The sequence below is a fragment of the Procambarus clarkii genome, chromosome 36 (assembly GCF_040958095.1).
Source record: "Procambarus clarkii isolate CNS0578487 chromosome 36, FALCON_Pclarkii_2.0, whole genome shotgun sequence".
Lineage (NCBI taxonomy): Eukaryota > Metazoa > Arthropoda > Malacostraca > Decapoda > Cambaridae > Procambarus > Procambarus clarkii.
In genome coordinates this window covers 12,963,407-12,971,603 of record NC_091185.1, presented here as the reverse complement: position 1 = coordinate 12,971,603, position 8,197 = coordinate 12,963,407, and the positions used below count along the sequence as shown (strand labels likewise).

The window sequence follows — 8,197 nt, the reverse complement described above, 5'->3', positions numbered from 1 at the left end:
TGGCTCATCAACGTTTATGCATTGCTGAGCCACAGCAAGGTGTGGCCGGGTTCAGCTAGTATAATAATAATACAATACACATGTATATAATGACATTCCAATCTAGATATGCATAACTGTAAATACTGCAGCATGAAAAAGAAAGTAATGCAGGTACCTTGACAATTAAGGATATGACCTCAGAGTATCCAGTCTGAACCAGTTTAGGCTGTGTCAAAACAACCAGCAAAGCTGGTTGCGCTCGGTCGCTGCGGGGTGAGGACGTGTCGCCTGACCACTCCGGCTTGTTGGTGTTGTCAGTATTGATCCAGCACTCGGTGTGACCGGTGTGACCGGTCCTGTGTGAGGGGCCTCCCGGCCGTGTTACGCTGGAGGCACGAGGCTGCGATGGCCTCCTGTACGCAATTCTCAAACCATCGGATTGGAATTCTCTGGACAGGCATCTTACCTGAGAATGGAGGTCGCGGTACTTGATATACTGCATATTGCTGTGGAGGACATGTGTGTGGCGGGAAGCTCGTTCCCGGTCGCCGGGCGCTGTTTACGGTGATTTGGTGGCCCGGTATGATGGTCGGACACTCCTCTTCCCTGGTGACAGTGGTACCGTCACAGTGTCGGACAGCAATAGTTCCTTGACGTATGTAGCACCTCACAGTGTACCTTATGAGTTCCCAGAGGGCCTGCTGTGGCGCTACTTTAGCAAATATGGGGCCATTGTGAGCATCAGGATAAACGTTTTCTCTTATGGCAGGTGGCTGGGTGTCTCGAATGGGTCCCATACCCTCACGATGTGTCTCAAGTCTCAGATTCCGTCGTCTGTTATGCTGCTCGGCTTTGCCGTTCGAATCTTCTGCACTGGCCAGCCAAGGACGTGTTTCATTTGTGGACTTGAAGGGCACCAGCAGCAGGGTTGTCATGGTGAGGGTACGGCTCCCGTGAACTTGTTCTGCGAAGAGGATTTTTCCCGTTGGAGGAGGTGCAAGCTCCTGTCCATGGTGAAATGGTTGCTGGGGCTCGGCCTGTGGTGTCGGCAGATTCCGTGTGTTCTCTGGATGGTTGTGGGGATGTCGTGGCCGTTGGCCGTGTGGTCCCTCCCTCGCCGTGCCTACCTGCGCCTCCCCGTCCTCGGCTAATGTTATGGTTGCTGTGAACGATGTGGCTGCTTTGGAGGGTGGGGCTGGTGTCTTGCATTGTGCTGCAGTCCCTTTTCCCGTTGTGGCACGTGTGAAAGTGCATGGACCAGTGCCTCTGCGTGTGGCTGTGGCTGTTGTCTTGCGAGTCCATGTGGAACGTGCACGAGAGAGGCCTCACTGTGGATCTACTGACCTTCCTGTGATGGTCGTAGGAACCGTGGAGGATTCTAATGACATGTGGCCGGTGTTGAAGCGGATGCATCGGAGTCGCAGTGCGCCCCTCGCCCTAGTGGTGCGTCATGGGATGATGTGGGGGAGATTTGTAGTCTTCCGCACAATCTGATGTTGGTGATGAAGATGCTGCTGTTGCGGTGCCTGCAGCTCCTGTGGGCCACGTAGGGGCCGTGGCAGGTCCTGTGGTGGGGTAGGTGGGGGCCGTCAGTGAGGCGGGTGTTCTCATGGTGGCGGTGGTTGATTGTGAGGAGGCCACATCACCTGTTTGCGTGTCTTCCACGGTAACCTGTGTGTCTCCCGGTTGTTGGTTCCCCGAGATGGGAAGTTGTGGCCCCGGTTGAGGCGCTACGGGTGCAAGGTGGGACTTGGTAATGATCTTGAAACAGGACTCTGTTTCGGGGCCTTCCGTGCCGCTTTCGGCAGTGTGAGGCGGCGTGCTGTGGCTGCTTACCCTGTACAACCATCTCTGTAATTGCATATACGTCGCCCCACTCCCATGAATGGAGTGCCGCCGTCTCAGGCTACCTGCGAGGAGTGGAAAGGCGTATTGGCGGGCGGAATATCCAACGATCTTCTGTTTGGAAGATCCTATATCTGATTCGGAATGACCTGTTCCCGTTATTTGTGCTTGTTTTTGTGTTGTGTTCATGTGTGAATACCCGTAATTTCCTGTGTCTGTGTTTGACTGCTGTTGCTTACCTGTGTTGGGAGCTTGTGTGTGTGTAGTTTGTTATTGGCCTCGTGCCCGTTCCTTTGTGCTTATGTATATATTCTTTGTATTGCCTGTTTTTTTATTGTGTTATTTAGTTTTTAGTTTGTTTGTGTTTATGTACTGCCGTGTGCTGGTGCCTAGGCACAGTGTTTTCTATTATGTTTCAATACGTGTTTCACTTGCTAAGTGTTGTTCTTGTTTTTAGTTTGTTAATGTTATCATGTACTGTTGTTTTCTATTCCTTATTGCGTGTTTATGTATATCTGTTTCTGTTTTTCTGTTTGTGTATGTTTAGGCAGTTGCCCTTTTGCCCTTTAATTATTTTGTATTTTGGCTGTTTGAATTTTATTGAATTTATGTAGAGATTAATTTAATAAAAAAGTACAACTGCTGTATGTATGAGGCATGCAGGACTAGCACAGCAGTCGTATGTATGACGTATGCAGCACTAGCACAGCAGCCGTATGTATGACGTATGCAACAGCAGCTATATGTATGATTCATACAGAACCAACACAGCAGCCGTATGTATGACGTATGCAGCACTAGCACAGCAGCCGTATGTATGATGTATGCTGCACTAGCAAAGCAGCCGTATGTATGATGTATGCAGCACTAGCACAACAGCTATTTGTATAATATATGTTACATGAGTCTCATTGGTTTTTGTTCTTCACTTTGATACAAACATAACTAACACCGATGTTATAAAACATGTGGTTAAATCTTTAGATTATTACTGGTATTTAGGAATAAAGGTTTCCTGTTGTTGATTACTGTGAATGATTTCAGTAAGTTTCATTAATAAGAATCATTTTGTTCAGCAGATGTGCTGGAGTGTGTAGTCAGCAAGGCAGTTGCTGGGTGTTCACCTGGGACACAGTCACCTGGAATTGTCAGCTGATGAATCCTCTCACGGCCCTCGTCAGTCTAGCATCAGCTCAAAGCTCCATCATCACCTACTGTGCTGTAGGTGAAGGTGGGTCCAGCAGCTTCCGTCTCCAGCAGAATATGACCTGGCAGCAAGCTAACACGACCTGCCATCACTTGGGAGGACGGCTCCCAGTGCCCCCGGACTTCACCTACGCTCTTCTCCTGCATCACATTTTTCAATTGCAAGATTATTGGATTGGGATTTGGCGAGAGTTTTCCAGCACAACTGTGTGGTACAACCTGCAGGGCGAGGAACTGCTCGTCATGCCTTTGCCCTGGAGAACAGGGCAACCAAACAACTTATTTGGGGTTCAGATCTTCATTGCTTCAAGAAATGGGACAATAGATGATGTAGAAACTACGCGCATGTTTCTTAGTCTATGTGAGATTGTGATTTAACTTCAACAATACACTTGTGATCACGAGGCTGTTAACGTTGCTTGCATCATCGCCAGGTTTCTGTATATTTTGTCAAAACACTACAATGAATATCATTAGATATAGCTTTTGTATACAACTCTGAAAAGTAGTTTCTGTTTTCAATGCTTCTGTAATTGTTTATTTTCCTCCTGTGATAGTATGCTGGCTATCTTAGGTATTTTTAATTAAATAATGTTGCATATGGGTTTTTTTAAAGATAATTTTCCGATTTGAAGGGTTAACATTGATCCCATTCTTCTAAATTTGGTATAAAGAAATCCGAATTATACAGAAGGAATATTTTTTATAAAACAGAGAACAAATAAAATATAAAAACATGGCGCCAAAGCACCACAGCGGAACAGCTCAATTCAACAAAACAGAACAGGGAATGTTACATGAAAACAATGTAGAATACACATGAAGTACATAAACAATAAACACAGTATACAAAATAGGAACACAGCAAAAGACATAAAACATGAATAAAACATAGAATTTTACAATATAAAAAAAAGGCGCCAAAGCACCAAATTCGATTAGCGCAGCTCAGCATAACAAAACAGGAAAAGTTACATGAAACAAAGCAGAATACACATGAGCAAGTACATGAATAAGGAAAATAGTACGTAACATAGGAACACACCAAGAAACATAAAACATATGTACATATGTACAAAGCAATATGCAGTTCAAGTAAAACACCCAATTCAAACACTGGACAGGGTAACTAGACATAAAAATACTAAACTGATATACACAACAAACAGAAATAACATTATAAATAAGGAACACATACAAGGTAACTGTCTACAATGGCGATACATGCCGGAAGGCCCCCGTAGCGCCATGGACCATAATATACGCCGCAGATCATAGGAATTAATATAATATAGCAATAGGCATCTTCACAGCCAGGGTAAAGGACAAGGTATCCTTGTGACACAACCAGGGTAAATGACGAGGTAGGCCTTGATATTTGTGACAAGCACAGATATCAAGGTTACACACAGCACCACAACAGGCAAACCAAACAAACGGCAACACACATACAAACCCGACCCCCACAAACGGAGATTGGGCCCACCAAACACACACAGGAGCATGGCCAACACAGAAGAGAGCTCCAACCGTAACCAGGTTTCATACAACACAGCCTTAAGAACGTCCACAACAGAAATTCTAAAAAAAACAACATTATTCAAATGCACAAAACAAAACACAAAAAAGATACACAACCAAACACCTGCAACAGCAAACCGACAAGCACACGAACGCACCTGAACAACCACACCAAACCCACAAGCACACAAATACACCCAATACCCCTCCCCCTCCATAACAAAACACTCATCAGCGGGAACAACACACAGAGAAACACGCACATACATACCCCTAAATACAGGCACACACACCCGCCTCCACTCAAGCCCCACCCGCTACACCAAAGCAGCATCCCTGACATATGCACCCGTAAACTAATCTGCAAACACCAGTGGGAAGGACCTCCGCAACCACCACATCCTGAAGTGCAAATGCCCCCGCAAACAAAAAAACTAAATCCGACCTACCTCGTACCCGTCCATCCTACCGAACCCACAAATAAAAAATATAATCGGCCAACAAGATGCCGACCTTATTGCAAACCCTACACAAACCCATAGGAAACTAGAAAAATAAAAAACGCAACAGGTGGACCAGCACCCCAGGACCACAAAAAGCCTCCACAGTGTCCTGTAACCAGTCCACCAACCCCTGAATCCGTGTGCAAAAATATAACATGTGAAACTGTGATTCGCATTCCCCCTCACTGAGCACATCCATCCGAACCAACCAACTCCAACAAACAAACGCTCATTAGTGGGTAACGACTCATGCAACATACGAAAAATCAGCTCCTGGGGCCAGGGGGCAATACATGGCCCAAGCAACACGGATCAAATATCCTCTCAATCGAAACAGAGGTACAGACCCTCCACCCTGGGATCCTCCCAAGAAAAATGAACCCCAGACACCTCCCTACAGCCAAACGACAGAAACCCCGGGCACCATCGAAGCACCTGGAGAACCATCACCACCCATGTGTACGCAGAAGAAGTAAACAGAATGACATCCCGACAATCCTCGAGCTCCACCAAATTGCTGAAGTGCACCGAGCAATAGTAAAGAATGAAGGAGTTTAACCCACCACCCAACCCCAGCTCCCTACGAAGTGACACCCAGAATAAAACTAAGGACTTAACAAACACATCTGAAATCCCGATCCCACCCCTCTGCCACCCACAAACACAAGGAAGACCTTTGAATCGGGTGATACCGCCCACCCCACAAGTGCCTGTAAACCACACACTCAATATCGCGAGCGCGCCGTCGGTCCAAGTGGAAGCACTGCACGACAAACCAGACCCATGACAAAAACCTTACACGACATGACAATCGCGCGTTGATAGAATGTGAGAGCCCACCTTGAAAGCAAACCCACCGAATCACACACTGCCCGCAAGACTGCATCCCAATTAAACGTCAAAGACTGCTCATACGAGCGAAACCAAGTAATCCCCAAAACGTGCATAGACTGCACGAGAAAAACCAGGACCCATCCCACACAAAACGCGAGGCCCATCCCCCAACCTGTCCTCTTAAAAAGAACGTCGCTTTTGGCCGTTTGCCCGTATGGCCGAATTTGGACGTAATTTGAAAATGAAAAAAAATGAAAATAAATTTGGGATTTTTTTTCAACAACAGTAAGTTAAGGGTCCTCTGATAGGTTAGGTGGGCAGAAAATTCTCATAAAGTTTCAAAACGTTATGAAAAACGTTAATTTAAAGTGTCCTCTTATAACCTCTGCACGTAAGCCGGACGACTCAAATAGAAAACGGAACAGAACGTCACTTTTGTGAGTCGATTTCATTTCAAATTACGTCCAAATTTGGCCATAGCGCGCATACGAGCTAAAAGTGACGTTCTTTTTAAGAGGACTGGTTGCATCCCCAACCCCATTAGGCACGATTTTTCCCGATTAATAAGAGCTCCAACATATTATTTATTAACAACATTAACAATAACAGAGTGGGTTTGAGTTTGGCCAACTCAAACCCACTCACGAGATCCTGAACCACGGTAACAGAACACTCAGAAGTTACAAATAGGACAGTGTCTTTTTTTATTTTTTTTTTTTGCAGGCCCTTTATTTTTTTTTGCATATTCATGTGCGAGCCCTAAGCCTCTGGCTGGCCCACCGCATACCCACAAACCTTCAGAGCCAGCCCATTCCATTTGGCAACCATGGCGGGACCACCAAATGATTAGCCTGCACCACACAAAAGAAGGGATTCCGAAACACCACATACAAAATCATCCAAAGTGGCACCCCGGCCATACCAAGTGCCGAATAGCAAAAAGGCCACTAAAGAAACCATTCATACACACCCGACTACAACAGCTCGCATACAACATCCGAACCAACCTCACTAACAGGGGAGGGAAACCCAACTGCTCTAAGACCCGAAATACAAACCCGGTCGTCACCCTATCAAAAGCCTTTGACCAATCCAGACTGACCAAAGTGGCAGACGCACCAGATTCCGACGTATAGAGAATCACATCCCAAAAGAGGGAATTGCACTGCACTAACGAACAACCAGGAACCCCACAGAATTGTTCAACCGAAACCACCGACCCTACCACAGCCTGAAGGTGCTCAGGCAACAGTTTGGAAATAATCTTATAGATAAGGTTCAGCAACATGATCGGCCTCCAATTCGCAAAAAAAAAAAAAAAACGGAAATCTCCCGGCTTCGGGAGAAGCTACATAAGACCACCATTCTACGAAACAGACCAGCGTCACCCAATCCAAACAAAACCGAGCCACTTCCAAAAAATCTGATCGCGGGACCTAATCGCGTCCAAAAAGTGACATAAAACTCAATCGGAAAACCATCCGAACCCGGAACCTTCACTTGATGAAAAGAACGAACGACATCCCAGAGCTCTGACAGGACAACGTTCCCCTCAAGATGAAGACAATCTGCAACCGACAGTCTGGGAGTACAGTGTTGAAGAAAGAACTCCTCCTTCCCCTCATTCCCTGCGACCTGCCCATACAAAGCCTTAAGTTCACCGCACACATAGACTAAGTAAGTAAGTAAGTAATTATCAAAAAAAGGCACCAAACCAGGAAGGCTATGTAACACCATCAAATGTGTGGGACAATCAGAGGGCGCTAAATATCACTAAGGATGCCAATACGAGAACAGAAACTCATAAGGCGAATAATATCAAAAGTATCTGAGTCACCAAAAATACTATCGAGGGATAAGCGACTGCGGGGGCAGTCGGAAAACAAGACACACGCTCGTCCCGGAAGTCAGGACAATCAACAAGGATATGCACGACCATAAGAGGAACAATGCAATTAGGACAATAAGTAGCAGGGCAGCGCTCCATCAAGTGACCATGAGTTAAGCGAGTATGGCCAATACGCAACCTCGCCAGAGCTGTTTCCCAACGCTGGTTACAGTGGTAGGAGGACGGCCACGAGGACACACAACTTTTAAGAGTGCACAGTTTGTTTCCAGTAACAGAAGACCATCAAGCCTGCCAACGGGTAAGGATGGAGGAATGGAAAAGGAAAAGGAAGAAAAAGGAAAAGTCGGAATAAGGAAACCTTTACAAGAGATGGGACAAGAGCGGACAGCTTCCCTGGCGGCAGCATCCGCACGCTCATTTAAAGAGACACCAACATGGCTGGGAACCCAACCAAACT

At 46.2% G+C, this 8,197-nt stretch overlaps 1 long non-coding RNA gene across 1 annotated transcript; it reads left to right on the top strand.

Annotated features, from left to right (window-relative positions):
• Window positions 1-330: 330 nt before the first annotated feature.
• LOC138371501 (uncharacterized) lies at window positions 331-3,561 on the top strand. Its single transcript, XR_011230513.1, has 2 exons — window positions 331-637; window positions 2,907-3,561. It is a non-coding gene; the product is annotated as an uncharacterized lncRNA (long non-coding RNA).
• The last annotated feature ends 4,636 nt before the right edge of the window (window positions 3,562-8,197 follow it).